Source organism: Spinacia oleracea, chromosome 4, assembly GCF_020520425.1.
Source record: "Spinacia oleracea cultivar Varoflay chromosome 4, BTI_SOV_V1, whole genome shotgun sequence".
NCBI classification, from domain to species: Eukaryota; Viridiplantae; Streptophyta; class Magnoliopsida; order Caryophyllales; family Amaranthaceae; genus Spinacia; species Spinacia oleracea.
Window position 1 is genome coordinate 26816108 of NC_079490.1, and position 21730 is coordinate 26837837.

Sequence of the window (21730 nt, forward strand, 5' to 3'; positions counted from 1 at the left end):
CTTGGGTTGGTGAATCTGGTGGTATTTTCCGGCAAGCAGTGTCACGTGTTGGTGGAAGTGAAGAGAATGCCGACTCGGTGGACAGAGTGTTCAAGAGGGCTATTAAGAATCTTCCTTCATCGTAGACGTGTGTTAGTTCACCAATTCACCAAGTATAGTTTATGTACTACGTATGGTGGCTGTCTTATGGTTGTGAAGTTGTAAATTTTGTTTGATTCCATTTTTTTTTAACTTAATTTTTGTGTCCAATGCAAACTAATCTTATATGGAGTAACAAATTATTGTTTCGTTTTCTCTTATAATCCGTAAATCCGTAAAGTAAGCAAAATCAAATACTCATAATCAAGTCATTAATAATACAGAAAATATAATGAAATCATTTTAGAACTATAATCCTAATTAATTTACTTTTAAGTTATAATTAATATTGGTACTAAGTACATAAAGTATTGCAGTTCTTTGTACCAATCGCAAAAGGTAGTATTTAACTAATATTGGTCTGATGAATCCTCCTTGCTATAAATATTTAACTAATATTATTCAGATTTTTAAGATAAAAATAGATAAGCACCCGATAAAATATAAGAGATAAATTTTGCTAGGAATAAAATAATAAATAAGTACTAATTAAAAGATAATAAGAGAAAAAGGTACAATTATCCCATTAAAAAAAGGAAAAATTACTTTAAATAATCCAACCTTTTGACCATTTTCCGTTAATAATCCAACCTTTTGATTATTATCTAATAATCTAACCTTTATACCCTATTAATTTTTATTGCACCTAAACCACTTGCAACCGGCACAACAAGTCATCACCTTTATTTATTTATTTTTATTTATTCTAAAAAGAACCCATCATTCCTCAAAACTGATTGCTGTATTTTTTTTCCTTTTTGATGGAATTATTTTATTTATATTTCTTAAAATTAATTTTACCTTTATGTAACAAAAAATTTCTCTCCATCCTTTTATTGTCTGTACCGCACCACCACCACAACCACTACCCAACCAATTAAACCAACCATCTTTCTCCTTCACCTCTCCTCCCCACCGTCTATTCTTCACCACCAACAAACAATCACTAACACCCAAAATCAACCACCACTGCTAATACCCCTCACCTCGGAATGTCCCTAGCTCTGTCACCACCATCAAAACCATCTACAAAGCGGGGCGGCAAAATCTAGCAGATATATAACCACACCCTCATCAAGATCTACAAATCCGTTTCCTCATACTAAAATTTCAATTGAAATTCTCTTTAGTTATTTGAGTAATCCTTCATTGATTTTTTTACTAATCATAAAAAAAAATCAATAGAAATTTCACTAGTTGAAGAGGCATAACTTGTTGGTGATTGACAAGAAGAATAAAGAAGGAATGATGATGAAGCGGAAGAGGAGGAGTTGCGGTGGTGGATATAGGAGATGAGGAAGTTTTTTTTTTTTAATGTAATTCAAAGAAATAATATTAAAAATGAAAAAAATGGTTTTTATAATGGATTTGGTTAAGGGTTAGAGTTCTGGTGGAGGCCGCGACTAAACAAGGAGGAAGGGTAAAGAAAAGAAGAAAGAAAAAAACTAGAAAAAGGAAGAAGGTAAAGGGAAAAAAAAAATATATTAATTATTTTCTAATATAAAAATAACAAATGGTTGCATGACACGTATATAGGTGACCTGCTATACCGGGTTGGTGACTTGTTAGGTGCAATGAAAGTTAATGGGGTGCAAAGGTTAGATTATTAGATAATAATCCAAAGGTCGGATTATTAACAGAAAATCGTCGAAAGGTTGGATTATTTAAAGTAATTTTTCCTTAAAAAAAAAAGAGAGAATTGGAAACAAAAAGAGGTATGTGAGGGTAGATCTTTCTAAAGATATTTGATAAATTTGTTTGTTGAAAACTGAACGAGAGTCATAAGGGATTAATATATATACCTAATATGAACCAAATACTTATTCTAACATAATATTTCCTAAGATAATTCTAAAGTAATATATTCCTAATATTCTACACCCTTGAATTTTTTTTCTATTTTTTTTAATGTAATTGGTTCGTTTATTAACTACTTCGTACTGAGAATATTGACCACCCTCGCTAATTCAAAAGGTAATTACATAACTAAGCATATTGACCACACCCGCTAATTCAAAAGGTAATTACATTATGTAGTTGGGGTTTGGGAGGAGTCTTGTATATTTGCTCGATCTAAGGGATGTACTAAATAGAATATGGGGCGAGAAAATAAGGATAGAGGGATTCTATACTTATACAAAGTATATGTAATGATTTTGTTGAGATCACGTGAATAACTAACCCGAGTTTTACCATTATTGAATTACCATTTCATAACTCAGCTTTTCCATGAGCGCCTTATGTATAAACATTTTTAATTTTAAGAACACGTTTATACTCCAACTTGAAAAGGGACCTATTTTAACTTTCTATTATAGATATACTTTAAAAAGTGCGTATTTGTATACGATAATATTGAAGGAAATAATGCCCTTGGTCCAAATATGCATTCTATGTTAAGTCTAATAAATGCGGTTCAGTATTAATTAACAAGTTAATAATTCAGTGAGATCAAGTGAGCTGAATGCCTAGCTAGAGGCCGCTTCAGTTCAAGTGGAATTAATGATATTAATCCACAGCTTACTCTTGACTGAACCCGTAGGGTCACACAAATAGTACGTAAACGGATCAAGTATTTAATGGCATTAGATACTCCATCTATGGATATTCGGAATCGACGGATCTTGGTTTCAGTGGGAGCTGAGATCGTCACAGGCAAGAAATGAATACTCCGGAAACGATGATATTGCCGGAAACGGAAATATGGATCGTATCGGAAATATAAATATTATCCAAGTCGTAGATGTTGCGGGAAACGGAAACATGGTACGTATCGGAAAATATTATCGGAAATGAAGATATTACCAGAATCGGAAATATTGCCGGAAACGGAAATATTGTCAGAATCGGAAATATTATCAGAATCGGAAAATAATTCCGGAAACGGAAATATTAAATATTTGTTCGAAACGGAAATTGATTCCGGAATCGGAAATATTAAATATTGTTCGTATCGGAAATGAATTCCGGAACCGGGAATTTAATCGGAATCGTATCGTTCGAAATAGCATCGGACGAGGCCTGCCGGACGAAGGCCCAGCACGAAGTTGGGCCATCGCCCAGCAAGCCAAACGCGAACCACAAGCCCAGCCAAGGCAGCGCCCAGGCCTACCGCAAGGCAGACCCAGCGCGCGCCAAGGCCACGGCTGCGTGGGCCTCGCTGCGTGGGCTGCTGCTCGCACGCACGCGCATGGGCGGCCCTTGTGGCTGCCGTGTGTGTGTGAGTTTGTGTTCATGCATGATTCCTAAAACTATTAGAATTAGTATATGATTAAATTCCTATTCCTAAAAGGATAAATTAATTAATTAGAGTTCTTGTAGGATTCTAAGTTTAATTAATTCGTATCCTACTAGGATTCCAATTCCCTTTCCATAACTCTATAAATACGTGCCTAGGGTCACATATTTTCAGAGATTAATTCAAGTATTCAAAGTGAGTTTTGAGAGAAAAATTCAGCCATATTTCTTACCTAAGAGTGCCGAAAATTCTAGTACCTTAAGGACGATTCTAGTTGGTCAATCTTAAGGCGGATCCGGACGTGCTGTGGACTATCTACGGAGGGACGACACTTGGAGTCCTAAAGACTTGTTCTTGTTCGGTTCGGGCGCAGCTAGGGAAGGCACGCAACAAAAGTATGCATCTGAATTATGCTATATGATTATGTGTAAATAATATGTATTCCTGGCTTAATGGTTGTTTCCGCATGATTTATGTATTATCATATGTATCATAACCTAACAGTGGTATCAGAAGCCCCTTATTATTTTCATAATCTAAATTGCATGAACATGGTTAAATATTACAAATTTGCATGAATTAAAAGGGGTGATTAATTTTCGTAATTGTTAATTAATTGCAAATTGCGTTTATTTAATTATACGTACGCAGTTTTTCGGCAGTTTCTTCGTTACTCATCCGAATCGAGTGATTTTTGTGTCAATTCCGCATGTAAAAGGCATTCTAAAATTTTGACAAAAATAAAATTTTTCTGCCGAACCCAGAATTCTCAAATTCGAAGCCTAACTATGACTTTTCGAAGGTTTTAGTTTTTCGAATGCAAAATTTCGTAAATTTAAGATGTTAAATTAAATATTTGCGATTCTTGTTGATAAATCTTGAATTTTTGATTGACCTACTGTATATGTTTAACAAGTTTGAATGCCTAGCCTTGTTAATTATGCAATCTAATTTGTAATTATGATTAATTTATTGAAAATTAGAATAATTTAGAATTAATTTGATTTTCATAATTAATTATAATTTAATTAGAAACCTATGATTAAAAACCACCATAAAAATTGTAAATTTATGATAAATTTTAAATTTTTATGACCTAGACTTGAATCCAAGACAATCGGAAATCAATTGAGTAATAAATTTTCGATTTTTTCGCCCTAAAATTATGAAATTAATATTATTTATTAATTTGTCATTAATTTTAAATATAAATTTTAAATTTTTATGCGATTCGTTCATATAACTTGCACGCACAAAGCAATGGACGCTTCGTGTTACCCTTAAGGGGTGTTGTATAGCGGGCATGCGACGACGAGCAAGGGAGCTCGTCGCCCGTGCGGCACGAATGCAATGAGCAAGGGCATGGTGCACGAGCACAAGGCAGCAGCCCTGCCTTGTGTCGTGGGCCACGAGCTATGAACAAATGGGCATGGGCGAAAGGCAAGCCAAGGCAGTCGCGTGTGGGCAGCAAGCGAGCTGCGCCACGACGCGCACTGCCTCGCGCAAGAGCGCGCAGCCTCGCGCGCAGCGAGCGCAAGCTCGCGTGCCACGAGCGCTGCGCCCAGCGATTGATCACGCGCAATTGCTCGCGCGCACAGCGAGCGATGGCTCGCGCGCACAGCGAGCGATGGAGCGCGCGCAGCGTGCGCTGGCGAGCGCGCACAGCGAGCGATGGAGCGCGCGCAGCGTGCGCTGGCGAGCGCGCACAGCGAGCGATGGCTCGCGTGCGTCGAGCGCTGGCGCGCGCGCAGCAAGCACCACAGCGTGCGATGGCTTGCGATGGAGATGCAGCAGCTATGCGACGAGCGCATGGGCTGCGCGCACATGGCCAGCGATGGCTGTGTGCGTGCGGCCCATGGGCGTGCGATGCGTAGGGTGTTTGCGTTGCGATTAGATCGTTTTGAATGTTTAATTTGAAATTTTTCAGTTTACGTAATTTTAATTAATTTTAAAATTAATAATTTAAATTATTTTCTTGGATTTTGATTTTGAATATTGTAATTATAATAAATTTTATTTATTCTAATTATTTTACTAAAATTAAAATCATGAATTAATTTAAATACGACTGAAATTAAATTAAACTTTTGGATTCAATTATAAATTTATATGAGCTTTAAATTTTAATTAAATTTGTATGTTTCCGGTTAGACTAGAAATACATTTTTATGTTTAAAATTAGTAAAGCATATGAATTTATTGGTTTAAGTGGGAGCCCTTTTAGTCATAAACTCTTGATTAGGTCTACAAATCCTTAAGGTTAAAGCAACTTGATTAGAATTAATAAGGACTGAATAATTGGTAGATTATTGGTGCCCTTGATTAATTGCTGCAAATGTTTACGTGATGCATAATGTGTTTTACTAACCAGCTATGTGGGCCATTCATGATAATGAATGGGTGAATGGTATATATTGTATATGTACTGTTTTGCAGGTTATGAAGTGACTAGTATGGCCCAAATAGGATAGAAAATATGGTCTGCGTACCATTAATTTGAATGTAATTGGTCTAAAGTACCAAAGTTGTTTTTCAATTCAAATATGGTCTGCGTACCATCAAATAGTTGTAATTAGTTATAGCTTATCCTATTTGAAGAAAATGGTGCCTCCCACGGAGTTTTTCAAGACGGACTTTGAAGTCAAAGCTTCAAGATGAAGTCGGGCCATACTAGATCACATTTATCTTATGCATGTTTTAAGTTATTTATTGCTTTTAAATATGTCTTAAAATGCATGAGATACAGGTAATTCAACTTCTTGGGTATTAGATACAGGTTGTGGCTCACACTTATGTTCCAATCCACAGGGACTAAGAAGAAGCTGAAAGTTAAGCAAGGGTGAAGTCGACCTACGAGTGGGAAATGGAGCACGGATTGCTGCATTAGCTGTAGGAACTTACTATTTGTCGTTGCCCTCCGGGCTAGTTTTGGAACTGGAAGAATGTTTCCATGTTCCAAGTCTTACTAAAAACATCATTTCAGTTTCTTGCTTAGATGCTAAGGGATTTACCTTTTTAATAAAAGACAATAGTTGTTCGTTTTATTTTAAAGAGATGTTTTATGGATCTGCTAGATTAGTCAATGGACTTTATTTATTAGATCACGACAAACAAGTATATAACATAAATACCAAAAAGGCCAAAAAGGATGATTCAGATCTCACCTATCTGTGGCATTGTCGATTAGGCCATATAAACTTGAAACGCTTAGAAAGACTTCAAAAGGAAGGAATTCTAGAACCATTTGACTTAGAGGATTATGGTAAATGCGAATAATGTTTACTTGGCAAAATGACAAAGCAACCTTTCTCTAAAGTTGGAGAAAGAGAAAATGAACTATTGGGTTTAATCCATACAGATGTATGTGGACCAATGAGTACAAATGCTAGAGGTGGTTTCAGCTACTTTATCACTTTCACTGATGACTTCAGTAGGTATGGTTATGTCTACCTAATGAAGCATAAGTCTGAATCCTTTGACAAATTCAAGGAATTTCAGAGTGAAGTAGAGAATCAATTAGGCAAGAAGATTAAGGCACTGCGGTCTGATAGAGGCGGTGAATATCTGAGCTATGAATTTGATGACCATCTGAAAGAATGTGGAATTCTATCAGAATTGACTCCTCCTGGAACACCACAATGGAACGGTGTATCGGAACGGAGGAACAGAACCTTGCTAGACATGGTCAGGTCAATGATGGGTCAGGCCGAACTTCCATTAGAATTTTGGGGACATGCACTAAATACAGCTGCACTCACTATAAATAGAGCTCCGTCTAAAGCTGTCGAAAAGACTCCATACGAATTATGGTTTGGAAAGCCTCCAAATGTGTCTTTTCTTAAGATTTGGGGATGTGAAGTATACGTCAAACGATTAATTTCAGACAAACTTCATCCAAAATCTGACAAATGTATCCTTGTGGGCTATCCAAAGGAAACAAAGGGGTATTACTTCTACAATACATCTGAGAACAAAGTGTTTGTTGCTCGAGATGGTGTCTTTTTGGAGAAAGATCACATTTCCAAAATGACAAGTGGGAGAAAAGTAGACCTCGAAGAAATTCGAGTCGAACAACAAACTCTAGAGAATGCTCAAGATGACATTCAGGATGAAGCTCAGAGATCTTTAGAAGAATCTGGTGAGAATCATGGTCAATCTAGAAATGTTACCCCGCGTAGATCGCAAAGATATAGATCTCAACCGGAAAGGTACTTAGGTATTTTGACGAACGAGAGCTATGACGTTCTATTACTTGAAAGTGATGAACCTGCGACTTACAAACAAGCTATGACGAGCCCTAGCTCCAAGCAATGGCAAGAAGCCATGCAATCTGAATTAGACTCCATGTCTGAAAACCAAGTATGGGATTTGGTCGATTTGCCAGATGGCTACCAAGCCATTGGAAGCAAATGGGTTTTCAAACTGAAAAAGGACAAGGATGGGAAACTTGAAGTTTTCAAAGCTAGATTGGTTGCAAAAGGTTACAGGCAAGTCCACGGTGTGGATTACGATGAAACCTTTTCACCAGTTGCAATGCTAAAGTCTATTCGGATAATGTTAGCAATCGCTGCATATTACGATTACGAAATATGGCAGATGGATGTCAAAACTGCTTTCTTAAACGGCGTTTTAACAGAAACTGTGTTTATGACACAACCTGAAGGTTTTGAGGATCCAAAGAATGCTAAAAAGGTATGCAAGCTAAAGAAATCAATCTACGGATTGAAGCAGGCATCCAGGAGCTGGAATATACGTTTTGATGAAGCAGTAAGTGGCTTTGGTTTCATCAAGAACGCAGACGAATCTTGTGTATACAAGAAGGTCAGTGGGAGCAAAATCGCTTTCCTAGTATTATATGTCGACGACATATTACTTATCGGAAATGACATTCCTATGTTGAACTCTGTCAAGATTTGGCTTGGGAAATGTTTTTCGATGAAGGATCTAGGAGAAGCACAGTACATATTGGGCATCAAGATTTACAGAGATAGATCTAAAAGGATGATTGGACTTAGTCAAAGCACTTATATCAATAAGGTGCTTGATAGGTTCAAGATGGCGGACTCCAAGCGAGGCTACCTACCCATGTCTCATGGAATGACTCTAAGCAAGACTCAGTGCCCAAAAACACTTGATGAGCGTAGACGAATGAATGGGATTCCATATGCATCATTGATTGGTTCAATAATGTATGCTATGATATGTACACGCCCGGATGTTGCGTACGCACTCAGTGCTACGAGCAGATACCAGTCAGACCCAGGGGAGGCGCATTGGACTGCTGCCAAGAACATTCTGAAGTACCTGAAAAGGCACAAAGATGACTTCCTGGTCTATGGTGGAGATGATGAATTAATTGTTAAAGGCTATACGGACGCAAGTTTCCAAACCGACAAAGATGATTTCAGATCACAGTCTGGGTTTGTCTTCTGCCTCAACGGAGGAGCAGTAAGCTGGAAAAGTGCTAAGCAAAGCACCATTGCGGATTCTACAACTGAAGCGGAGTACATTGCTGCACATGAAGCAGCAAAGGAAGCTATATGGATAAGGAAGTTCATAGGTGAACTTGGTGTAGTCCCCTCCATTAAAGGACCAATAGCCCTGTATTGTGACAATAACGGAGCTATTGCACAGGCAAAGGAGCCTAGACACCACCAGAGAGTCAAGCATGTACTTCGTAGATTTCACCTTCTACGAGAGTTCGTTGAAAGAAAAGAAGTCGAGATAAGCAAAATTGGAACTGATGACAACATATCAGATCCATTAACTAAACCTCTGCCGCAGGCGAAGCACAACTCGCACACTGCAGCTATGGGAATCAAGCATATTGGAGAATGGCTTTGATGTCTCTGTTTAATGTTTTGAAGTTTTAGAGTTTAAATCTTTGTAAAACATTATTGGTTAATCATTCACAATAAATGAAAAGAATTCATTTTTCCATTTAATTTGTGGTTTATTAAATGATGAGTCCCTTCAATTTGACGATACATTCAAGATAGACTGTCAGGACCAGTCCTGTGACTAAGAAATGTCTATCAAGTGAACTTGAATGTCAAAGGTTGAAAATGGTCCCTAGTCGGAGTTTTCTATAAAATTGGACGCATAGAAAACGTTAGACGACTAGAATGCAAGATGACTAGTAGTTCTGTTTCTTGAACTATGTGGACATGGCAATGTCATAATCATTTGCATAGATACTTACTTTGGGAAGACTAGTATCGGACAAGACCTATGAAACTTTACTGTAAGAGATGAAAGTCTGTCATAAGTAAATTTCATTAAATTATTAGACACTAAATCCTCAATACCTGAGTGATTTGAGATTACTTGTTTGAGAACTGGTTGCTTTGACGTTGACCAACCGTCGCACCGTAAAAGGAGGCTATAAAGGCAACGCTCAGGTAATCACCTATCAAACGAAGTCTAATCTCAAGATCGCAAGATTGGGATTGTCCTCCCATAAATCGGGATGAGATGCTTAAAAGTTGTACAAGGCCACTCGGAGAGCTAGAAACTATGAAATGCATGGCCGTGCTCGGATGAATCATAGGCTATGATTATCTGTTTATTTGATCAGTTGAACTCTGAAACCGAGGAACACCTCTGGACATAATAAGGATGACAACTCTTACCTTATGTTCAAGAGCAAGCATCGAGCGACAAAGGAATTAGGAAATGCACACTTGTCCCTAAGGACAAGTGGGAGACTGAAGGAAATAATGCCCTTGGTCCAAATATGCATTCTATGTTAAGTCTAATAAATGCGGTTCAGTATTAATTAACAAGTTAATAATTCAGTGAGATCAAGTGAGCTGAATGCCTAGCTAGAGGCCGCTTCAGTTCAAGTGGAATTAATGATATTAATCCACAGCTTACTCTTGACTGAACCCGTAGGGTCACACAAATAGTACGTAAACGGATCAAGTATTTAATGGCATTAGATACTCCATCTATGGATATTCGGAATCGACGGATCTTGGTTTCAGTGGGAGCTGAGATCGTCACAGGCAAGAAATGAATACTCCGGAAACGATGATATTGCCGGAAACGGAAATATGGATCGTATCGGAAATATAAATATTATCCAAGTCGTAGATGTTGCCGGAAACGGAAACATGGTACGTATCGGAAAATATTATCGGAAATGAAGATATTACCAGAATCGGAAATATTGCCGGAAACGGAAATATTGTCAGAATCGGAAATATTATCAGAATCGGAAAATAATTCCGGAAACGGAAATATTAAATATTTGTTCGAAACGGAAATTGATTCCGGAATCGGAAATATTAAATATTGTTCGTATCGGAAATGAATTCCGGAACCGGGAATTTAATCGGAATCGTATCGTTCGAAATAGCATCGGACGAGGCCTGCCGGACGAAGGCCCAGCACGAAGTTGGGCCATCGCCCAGCAAGCCAAACGCGCGCCACAAGCCCAGCCAAGGCAGCGCCCAGGCCTACCGCAAGGCAGGCCCAGCGCGCGCCAAGGCCACGGCTGCGTGGGCCTCGCTGCGTGGGCTGCTGCTCGCACGCACGCGCATGGGCGGCCCTTGTGGCTGCCGTGTGTGTGTGAGTTTGTGTTCATGCATGATTCCTAAAACTATTAGAATTAGTATATGATTAAATTCCTATTCCTAAAAGGATAAATTAATTAATTAGAGTTCTTGTAGGATTCTAAGTTTAATTAATTCGTATCCTACTAGGATTCCAATTCCCTTTCCATAACTCTATAAATACGTGCCTAGGGTCACATATTTTCAGAGATTAATTCAAGTATTCAAAGTGAGTTTTGAGAGAAAAATTCAGCCATATTTCTTACCTAAGAGTGCCGAAAATTCTAGTACCTTAAGGGCGATTCTAGTTGGTCAATCTTAAGGCGGATCCGGACGTGCTGTGGACTATCTACGGAGGGACAACACTTGGAGTCCTAAAGACTTGTTCTTGTTCGGTTCGGGCGCAGCTAGGGAAGGCACGCAACAAAAGTATGCATCTGAATTATGCTATATGATTATGTGTAAATAATATGTATTCCTGGCTTAATGGTTGTTTCCGCATGATTTATGTATTATCATATGTATCATAACCTAACAAATATAATTATAATAAGACAAAAAAAGTACGAACAGTGACAAATCCGTGCATCGCACGGGGTTCTATACTAGTTTTATTAAAGAATGGAAGAAGTGGAGAAGAAGTGAGGTATATGCGAATTGAAAGACAATGGAAGTGGGGTAAGTGTGGATGAAATGATTAAATATTAACTAGTTTTTGGGCCCGTTCATCATATGTTGGTAGTGTAATGGAGTTTAAAAGTTATGTTGTTTTTAAGCTAGTGTTAGAAGGTGTTTAAATCAAATGACAATAATAAAACTTTATGGCCTATGAAGTCTTGTCTTCTCGATCATTACATTTTTCTACTTATGTTCATCTCCCCTGAAAAAATAGATCCACTTTAAATCCCCTATTACCACCAATAACATATCATTTATATAAAAATCAAACAAAACTGTTACAGTGTACGACTATACTCATGATATCCAATTAAGGGAAATGCTTAGCAAATTTTAACTATTGAACTATATTGACAAAAAATTTCTTATAGAATAATTAAAACTAAATGTAAGTTCCCTAACAACAAACATATACAAATAAACCACATAAAAGTCTCAAAATGTTGAAGACTCCTTTAATCATTTGCATGAAAACCATACAATATAAGATTCTCCTTCTCTGCAAAATGAATTGCAACTAATTAAGCAAGAAGAATAAACAACATACTTCCAATATGCTTAAGAAAAATCAAGAACAACGTGCTTAGAGAGAGAGAGGGGGGAGGTGGTACTAAAACTTGAATTGCATGCATGAAAATAAACAATCGAAATGTTGAATTAAAACACCTTATAACCTCCTACCGTTTCAAAAAGGATCAGTCAAAAATTCTATTAGTGGGAGGTTAAATTTTGAATGAACTCTACAGGAGAATGAGAGAAGATTTGAGGATTGAATTTTAAGGTTGGAGAGTTAATGGGAAGATGAAGAGCGGGACGGTTATTTAGGCATAATTAAGTTGAGTATCGATCCTAATTTTTGGTACTCCCTCCATCTCATTTCTATAGTCCTATTTCTATTTCGAGCGTCCCAAAATTAAGAAAAATCAAGAACAATTTTCTTAGAGAGAGAGATAGAGTGGTGGGGGGGGGGGGGGGAGGGAGGAGGTGGTACTACAACTTGAATTGCATGCATGAAAATAAACAATCGAAATGTTGAATTAAAACACCCTATAATCTCCTACCGTTTTAAAACGGGGCAATCAAAAAGTCTTTTAGTAGGAGGTTAACTTTTGAATGAATGCTACAGGAGAAGGGTAGAAGATTTGGGGATTGAATTAAATTGTCATTGAAAATAATTACGGTTGGAGAGCTAATGGGAAGTTGAAGAATGGGGAAGATGAAGTAGGGGACGGTTGTTAGGCATAATCAAGTTGAGTGCTGATCCTAATTTTTGGTACTCCCTCCGTCACATTTTATAATTTTGTTTCTATTTTAAGCGTCCCAAAATTATAGTCATGTTTCTATTTTTGGCCATTAAGTTTTCCACTTTTCCATTACTATATTGATTTAAAATGCATTGAAAACCCAAAAAAACTTCCCCATGTACTATATTTTAATTCTTTATGTACTATATTCCATTTTCTATGTAATATATTCCACTTTCTCATACAAATCAATTATCAATGTATTATATTCCAATTTTACGTGTACTATATTCCATTTTTCTTAAAACCCGTGTTTTTAGTCAATGGGGGTATAATATGGGACAGAGTGAGTATAATTCTAATAAATTAAAGAGACGGGAATTAATAGTATACTACATGAAAACTAATGGCAATAAAGTAGAATAATGACTGACCATTATTTTTTTTGTAACAAAAAGTAAATAGAAAGATTAATAAGGTTTGGACATGTGTCTTCAAGATGGGGTTGCTTATGTGTCATTGAAATGATGATGGTTATGTTTTTTAAATAATAGGTATTGATTGATAGTGTGGTATTCAGTGTAAGAAGAATATAATAAAAAGAAAGGGAGAAATTTTGAAAAATAGAAAGTGCATCAATCATTCAAATACGACTGATTAAGAAAAATGCACAAATCATTAAAGTATGGGGGGAGTAACATAAATGTCCGTTATATTCTGTCAAAAATCGTGTCAAGCGACTATTAATCAATCAGATTCATTGGGACATTAAATCTCTCACATTTTTTCCATTGGGACATTAAATCTCTCTCACTTTTCTAATGTCATATTTAGAATAAAAGTGAAAACATTGTTAATAAACGTATGTCAAATTTTGGATAAAAGTGAAACCATTGTTAATAAACGTAATTTACACTGTTGAAAGAAAAAATAAAAAATTTATTCACATTAATTATTTATTAAACCACCTTATACCATACGTAAAGATTAAAATGGGAAGAAGTGAGTAACTTTTAATACCTTCGTTTCAAAATCAATACGGAGTATATTTTTATTTTCAAGGTCAAAATTAAAATCTTGGTTGGATAATATCATAACATGCATTATCATACGAGGCCTTATTCAATTCATCTTAAAATATACGGAGTTCAAATCATTACGTTATCTTGTGGAGGTAATCTTTCCACCTCTGTGAAAAGGGTTTCACCTTAAAACATTCGAAATTACAAAACTTGTACAGAAATTCATTTTTGAAGAAAAAAATTAAAAACAAAAAAGATGAATAACTTAATAAGAGGAATCGTTGGGTCAAATTAAATGTGAAATTTATTTGAACCGAAATGGCGAAATGATTTTCCTATATGACAAATGAGACATAAGCATTAGATTAAATAAATGTTAACTAATTCGAGTGTTTTAATACTTAAAATGTTTTTATTGTAAAATGGAGGAGTAACTAAGGCTTGTTTGTTATGACGGGAAATATTTATCAATTTTTTTTTCTTTGTTTATTTTAGGTTAAATTGTTTTTTACCACCTAAAAAAATTGACAAATTGTTTTTTACCACCTAAAAAAATAAAAATTGTTTTTTACCACCTAAAAATAAAATAAAAATTGTTTTTTACCACCTCTTAACTACAAAATGGATGAAAACGTTATGTGAATTAATGGGAAGTAAGGGAAAATGGTAGCTTATATGAATGAAAATCGTGGAGAAGAGAAGGAAACAAAAAATATAGTCTGTGAAATGGATCCGCATAACGTTTCCTTACATTTTTTCGGTTAAGAGGTGGTAAAAACAATTTATATTTTATTTTTAGGTGGTAAAAAACAACTTTTATTTTTTTAGGTGGTAAAAAACAATTTATCAATTTTTTTAGGTGGTAAAAAACAATTTAACCTTTATTTTATTATACGTTGAAATACATTTTTTAAAAGTTTCTTGTAAGTAAAAAAAAACAACGGAAAACTAAGTTGTAATTACTCCGTATATTTTTCATGATATCATTTTCCATTAAAACAATATATTCGCCATATAGTTGGGTTGTCTACTTGTCTCCTCCTCCTCCTCTCTCAAACCCTAGCCGGCTAGCTCCCATCAACGAATTTTGAAGGGGGCTTTCATTTATTTATACCGTGGAAAGCCCCAAATTTTACTTTTGGGTTTATTGTCTTGTTTTGTTTTTTTGTTTTTAGTTTTATAATAATGTTTTTCCTGGTACGAGGTGTTAGGTTATGATACATATGAACAACATAAATCATACGGAAAAACCTTAATGCCAGGAATCATATTAATAGCACATAATCATATAATTAGTCTAGGATGCATACACTTTGTAGCGTGCCCTCCCTAGCTGCGCCCGAACCGAACAAGAACAAGTCTTTAGGACTCCAAGTGTCATCCCTCCGTAGATAGTCCATAGCACGTCCGGATCCGCTTTAAGATTGACCAACTAGAATCGCCCTTAAGGTACTATTATTTTCGGCTAAATAGGCAAGTAATATGGCTGATTTTTCTGCTTAAAAATCCTAGCTTTTTATTGTTTGAATACTTATTAAACTCGCGTATAAATTTGTAACCCTAGGCACATATTTAAAAGGATTTAGAATCCTATTAGAATACTAAATTAATTAATTAGAATCCCTTTAGAATTCTATTTAATTAATTTCTATCTTCTAGGATTAGGATTTAATCATAGCACGAATTCCAATAGCTTTAAGATTCGTATAGCACGCACACGAGCACGAGCACGAGCACCGCACAGCCCGCGCGCATGCCTCGCGGCCCACACGAACTGCACGGCGCCCAGCCCATTGCTTCGCAGCCCACTTGCTCCGCGCGCGCCCCACGCCTTGATGGGCCTGGCCTTGCGCTGGGCCTGGCGAGGCTTTGGCGTGTGGTTTGATGCGTATGGCTTGCTGGGCGAGGGTCTGGCTTCGTGCTGGGCCTTCGTCTAGCAAGTCTCGTCCGATGCTAATTCGTGCGATACGCTTCCGATTAAATTCCCGATTCCGGAATTCATTTCCGATACGAACAATATTTAACATTTCCGATTCCGGAATTAATTTCCGTTTCGAACAAATATTTAATATTTCCGTTTCCGGAATTATTTTCCGATTCCGATAATATTTCCGATTCTGACAATATTTCCGTTTCTGGCAATATTTCCGATTCCGGCAATATTTCCATTTCCTATAATATTTTCCGATACGTACCATGTTTCCGTTTCCGGCAACATCTACCACTTGGATAATATTTATATTTCTGATACGATCCATATTTCTGTTTCCGGCAATATCATCGTTTCCGGAGTATTCATTTACTTGCCTTTGACGATCTCAGCTCCCACTGAAACCAAGATCCGTCGATTCCGAATATCCATAGATGGAGTATTTAATGCCATTAAATACTTGATCTGTTTACGTACTATTTGTGTGACCCTACGGGTTCAATCAAGAGTAAGATGTGGATTAATTCCACTTGAACTGAAGCGGCCTCTAGCTAGGCATTCAGCTCACTTGATCTCACTGAATTATTAACTTGTTTAATTAATACTGAACCGCATTTATTAGACTTAACATTAAATGCATACTTGGACCAAGGGCATTATTTCCTCCACGAGGAACGTTATTCTCTCGAAAGGTAGGGATTGTTCTCCTGTCCTTGCGAGAGACTTTTTGTTTCATGTTATCTAACGTTCAAGATCGCATATATGGAGGGCTATTGTAAATTGGTTCGATGATAAAAATTTACATGGAATCGCAACGGGTATCAATTTTACAAATATTGTCAAATGAGTAAGGTGAAAATAATGCTCATGGCTACAACAAATCGTTAAATTGTATCTCTAAAGGGTTGTGTATTTTAGCGATATATACGAGAGATACGTTGCATTGTAATATCTCCTCGGGAATAGTAGTTTTGATGAAGGTCTTGCGCGCATGTGGGTTGTAATAAATTTATTGTATATCATGATAGCTTTTACTCATTTTTTGGTACTTCAATTCGTATTTTAACATAATGTTTTGATTCACTTTTTATGTGATGAGGTAAAAAACTCAGGGATAACTTTTTAAAAGGTTGCATATATAGTTACCTTCATACTATGGTACTACCCACATTACTAGTGATTTTAAATGTATAGTTTTTATTAAAGAGGAAATTTTATTACTAACAAATTGATAACTTTTACGTTATACTGTGTATTTTTTAAGCATATTGAGTTAATTTTACATTCAGCATTCTGACTTATATTAATTATTTATTGTACATTAGCTTTATACAAGAGTTTGTGATTTGTTAAAGTCATTTTTTCTTTATAAATACCGTATAACTTTTTATTAATAAATTGATTTCACTATATATATCGAAAAACCATTAAAACAAATAAGCCTATAAATTTGTAACATCTATCAAGTTGTGTTTTTATTATTGTTGCGTGATTGAATTATTTTGATAAAGTAGTGGGTGATAGTGGTGGACCACTTGTACACACACCAGACCGTGTGTCTCAGAAATCAAAATGCTCGATTGCTTTCTTCATTCATAATTCATACGGAGTAATAGACTTGTAATGCGTCGTTGTATCACAATATTTCTGACGCTAATTAACATAAATTAAATAAGTTGCCTGCTCACGATTTTCATTCATTATGAGTGATTTAAAGGGTAAACATTTTTGTAATAAAATAGAGATGTATTTATCATTCCTTACAAAATTTGATGCATCACTATGCAAATATGCATGCTCTTGTGAATCTTATATAAATATGTTAGTGCGCGGTAATTATAAATAACTTTTTTTTTGTAAAATTTTCGCTTGTAAATATGTTATAATTTATCCATAGATATTAATAATTGACTGTTATAAAAGTACTCGTATTGTCGTATATTTGTAATACACTAATACATACATAGTTGTATATTTCCCATGTATTATCTGGATCCATGAGGAGTCATCATTATCAATGTGTTAATTCTTAGCGTGTACTCGATCGTTGCTTATAAGAATACAAAGGCAGTTGGCAACAGCGTTACGTACATGCATGCGATTATTAGTTTTGACGGTGCATGGTTGACTTTCGTCTCTAATTCTTGATTAACGTATCCTTATTCATATTTTGGACGCATCGTGGAACCCATCAATCTAGATTATCATGCTAATCCTTTTTTTTAATTAACACTAACTTTGCTGTTAATCAGGTGGCGTGCCTCATTGACAAGGAACAATAAAGGTGTGGACTTTAAGAATAAGTAAATTACTTCAAACGTTTCTTTTTTACTCGTAATATTTTCACTTTTATACTTACTAATATGTAACTTTAACAATTAATATAGCTAATTATCAATAAATGAATATTATAAAAGTTAAATATTCGTAAAATACATACATTTATGAAGAAAAATCTAAAAAGATTTTATATTAATATGTTTTTCTTAAATATAAATCATTAAAAATAAATAAATATAGAACACCTGAGTAATGGAAAAAACAAAGGGTTGCAAAAAAATAAATAGAAATGGTACATATTATATATTTTAAGGTACCATAGTATAATTAAGATGTTGGTCGGTAGGTTTGTCTTTATTCTCACGACTAGGAAGCTTCAGCGCACGCCATTCACAATCACCGATGATAGATGTACACCAAAAAAAACAATCCCCGATAGATGGAATTATGGTTACATCAAGGCTTTTTCTACCTTTGGCCTATGGGTATGGCCGTATGGGCTAAGCCAAAATAAAAGGTGTATTATTAATATACCTATACTTTTGTGCCATCATTGTATGTTTCTGTTTACGCTAAATTTCGTCTAAGGTGCGACACTTAATTTGGATCAACACTACTTAAGCAAATGAATAAGGAAAGCAAGAAAGAGACGATACAAGGAGATGGTGATGCGGAAAACCCAGGAAGGGAGAAAAACCGCGGGTAGCAATGAGGTTACCAATCCACTAATAGTCTAATATCCCTAATAATCTAAGTAAAAAAGAAGTACTTTGCGATAATAATAAAGATACAATAATGATTGCTCAATAATGGCTAGACTGAATAATAATACTATATTGCTTGAATGCTTGAGTTAACGTGTCATCTGCTCATTATGGCTTCGTCCTTTTATAACTTGAGCCCTATGGATAGATTTGTTATCAGAAACCGTAGGAAATAGGAAATTGTTTAGTAACCAACTTCCCCACGTCTCCTGCTTATCCTCAACGGCTTACTTAGTCTTCGAATGCTCCCTTGACTCATTCAAACCTTTTGACGGCGTTGGACCTTCGGCTTTGGCCCACAATCTTAACCTAACTCTTGGTCGACTATCCCTTGTCGTCGGTCGCTTGAGCCTATTCACGACCTTTCCGGGCGACACGTCTTGCCCTGCAGTTACGACGGTACCTGGTGACACGACATGATCATACGACAAAACAGTTACGTCGTTAGTACAAAAAGTGGGATAACAATTTTGCCCCGGCCAATTGTGGTTTTGAGGAAGCACGTAAAGCAAATTTACAATTTAAAATTTGAACAAAGAAAAACCGCCCAACTGGTCGGACTTTGGGAACCGCTAAAATCAGGCCAGTAAATAGCAGAAAAGACGTGCAATAATTTTCACAACTACTTCAAAAAATGCAATGAACAAGGAAAGCAAGAAAGAAAGACGACACGAGGTGATGGTGACGCGGAAAACCCAGGAATAGGGAGAAAAACCGCGGGTAGCAATGAGGCTATCAATCCACTAATATCCCAAATAATCTAAGTAAAAAAGAAGTACTTTGCGATAATAATAAAGATACAATGATTTCTCAATAATGGCTAGACTGAATAATAATGCTATATTGCTTGAATGCTTGAGTTAACGTGTCATCTGCTCATTATGGCTTCGTCCTTTTATAACTTGAGCCCAACGGAAAGATTGGTTATCAGAATCCCTAGGAAATAGGAAGCCGTTTAGTAACCAACTTCCCCACTTCTCCTGCTTATCCTCAACAACGTACTTAGTCTTCAACTGCTCCCTTGACTCGTTCAAACCTCTTGTCGGCGCTGGACCTTGGGCCTTGGCCCACAATCTTAACCTAACTCTTGGTCGTCTATCCCTTGTCGTCGGTCGCTCGAGCCTACTCATGACCTTTCCAGGCGGCATGTCTTGCCCTGCAGTCACGACGGTACCTGGCAACACGACATGATCATACGACAAAACAGTTATGTCGTTAGTACAAAAAGTGGGATAACAATTTCCACCGTCATATTTGTATTCTTTATCGATACTTTCTAATATCTATACATAATATATATGCCTCCTTTGATTAATTATATACGAAGTATGAAACTAGATTTCGGATTCGGGTGATGTTCTGAGTGGCCGAGTAATCACTTAGATAATTGTAACAATGTCATTATGTAAAAAAAAAAAAAATATTTAACTCCTAATTTTATTAAACTAATTTTTTTCTTTTATTATCACTTTATTATATTCCGTTTGTAAAAGATAACACGTAACATTGCATAACCCAATGTCAAAAAAAAACATTGCATAGCCAAGTGAATAAGTCAATAGTGTTTAAATAATCAAGGCATGGGTTTGAATCTTGTATTTCTAATTTTTTAATAACATTTGGATGACATGTAATAACATGTGTCGAATTGAAAGAGGGCGGCGCCACGTGCCCATTGTATACTTTCGTACAAACGCCTTTTAATATATTAGTCTAGATGATCGTGTAGGTTAAAAAAACAAAGAGAGTACTACTCTTTTCGTTAAACTTACCACCTTATAATGTCCACTTTTTCAAACTTGCCACCTTATAAAATTTTATTTAAAAATTATCCCTTATAAAATCACAAACCTTCAAAGTTACTATCGCTTAGCGAAAACCGTCAAGTTTTCCATTTATAGGGCCTAAATTTTTCATTTTATTTCGTTTCCATCCTTTTTCCCCCACTATTTTCACTTTTCCTCTTCCTTTGTAACATAACCTCCACCTTCTTCATTAGTGTTATTCCTCCTCCCTCTCTCGCAACTGTACTTTTCAATTTCATCATTCACTCATCACCACACATTCACTCACTCTCTCTCTCACAAATATACTTTTCAATACAGGGATCAAATTATGCAAATTAATCAAAGCGCATATCACTAATCGAAATCATACTAGCAAAGTAGCAAGTATTGAAAACAAATTCCAGAAATGAATTAATCGTCAATTTGACAAACCCAAAAGTAGGGGATGAAATTAAACAACTAATTTAATCCAAAAATCACCTGGAGATCGAATTAATCAAAATCCCATGACAATGTGACACATATCAAATTAAAACCCGCAAACCCCAAATTTTGAAAGCAAAATCGGTAATCCAAAACAAAAATCACCCAATTCAATCAACAATTCAACAAACCCAGAAAATCAATAATGCATCTTGTAATACCCCGAATTTTTAAAACTAGATTAATTATGCTTAATTATTTTTATTTAGCTTAAAATCGTTTTAAATACTAATTCCGAAATTTATTTTAATTAACGAAGTTTATTTCGCTTGAATTTTTATATTGTTACACGATTTATTATTTTTCAGATTCTATGATTTAATTTCAAACTTACGAGCTTAAGCTACTTTTTAAAATCTTAATTATTTCATAATTTATCTCGGATTTTTAATAATTTCGGAAAGATCTTATTTTATTCAAAAATTAAATTTATTTTTCGTTAACGATATTTTTTTAAAAAAAAAGATTATTTCGAAACTTAGTTTTAATTAACCATTTCTATTCCAATTAATTTCCTAATTAATAATAGAGATCAATTTTCTGAATTTTTGCCTAAGTAATTGAAATTACGAAAATGCCCCTTGCAAAGTCAGAATTCCATTTCCCCTTT